General features: G+C 35.8%; 1 non-coding gene across 1 annotated transcript; it reads left to right on the top strand.

Annotated features, from left to right (window-relative positions):
- Positions 1–409: 409 nt before the first annotated feature.
- On the top strand, positions 410–573 carry LOC133064996 (U1 spliceosomal RNA). Its single transcript, XR_009694804.1, has one exon. It is a non-coding gene; the product is annotated as a U1 spliceosomal RNA (small nuclear RNA).
- Positions 574–1373: the final 800 nt, after the last annotated feature.

Here is a 1373-nt window from a genome sequence, read left to right as displayed (position 1 = left end):
AAAGCTAGAAAGAGAGGAGAATAAAAACTAAACCTATGTAAGAGAATGAAGCTAGAATATTCTCTAATACCTCAAAAATAAACTCAAAATTGATTAAAGACCTAAGTATAAGACCAGATACTATAAAACTTCTACAGAAAAACATAGGCAGAACACTTTGACATAAACTGCAACAATATTTTTGGATGCATTTCTTAACAGTAATGGAAATAAAAGCAAAAATAAACAAATTGAACCTAATTAATCTTAAAAGTTTTTACACAGCAAAGGAAACCATAAGCAAAATGAAAAGACAACCTGTGATCTGGGAGAACATATTTGCAAATGATGCTACCAACAAGGGATTAATTTCCAAAATATAAAAACAGGACATATAGCTTAATATAAAAAAAAAAAAAAAAACACAATAATACTTACCTGGCAGGGGAGATACCATGATCACGAAGGTGGTTTTCCCAGGGCGAGGCTTATCCATTGCACTCCGGATGTGCTGACCCCTGCGATTTCCCCAAATGTGGGAAACTCGACTGCATAATTTGTGGTAGTGGGGGACTGCGTTCGCGCTCTCCCCTGGTTAAAAAAAAAAGTGCTCGGGCCTGGTGCACTGGGAAGACCCAGAGGAATCGGGTGGAGAGGGAGGTGGGAGGGGGGATCGGGATGGGGAATACGTGTAAATCTATGGCTGATTCATAACAATGTATGACAAAAAAAAAAAATAATAATAAAAAAAAAACACACAATAAAAAAATAGGCAGATCTAAATAGACATCGATCCAAAGAAGACATACAGGTGAGCAACAGGTACATGAAACTATGCTCAATATTGCCAATTATTGAGCTTTCCTTAGCTCAGTCACCAATTATTAGAGACATGCAAATCAAAACTGTAATGATGTATTACCTTACACCAATTAGAATGGCCATCATTAAAACATCTACAAATAATGAATGCTGGAGAGGATGTGGAGAAAAAGGAACCCTTCTACACTGTTAGTGGGAATGTAAGTTGATACAGTCGAAATGGGGAACAGTATGGAGGTTCCTTAACAAACTAAAAAGAGAGTTACCATATGATCCTGCAGTCCCACTCCTGGGCATATATCTAGAGAAAACATTAATTCGAAAATATACATGCACTCCTATGTTCACTGTAGCACTACTTGTGCAGCCAAGACATGGAAGTAACCTTAATGTCCATGAACAGAGGAATAGATAAAAAGGATAATATGTATTATATACAAAATACACAATGGAGTGTTACTCAGTCATTGAAAAGAATGAAATAATGTCATTTGCAGCAACATGAATGGATTATCGTATTAAATGAAGTCAGAGAAAGACAAATATATGATATCACTTACATATGAAATATT

The sequence above is a fragment of the Dama dama genome, chromosome 1 (assembly GCF_033118175.1).
Source record: "Dama dama isolate Ldn47 chromosome 1, ASM3311817v1, whole genome shotgun sequence".
In the NCBI taxonomy this organism is placed as follows: Eukaryota; Metazoa; Chordata; class Mammalia; order Artiodactyla; family Cervidae; genus Dama; species Dama dama.
This window is presented reverse-complemented; position numbering and strand designations above follow the sequence as displayed.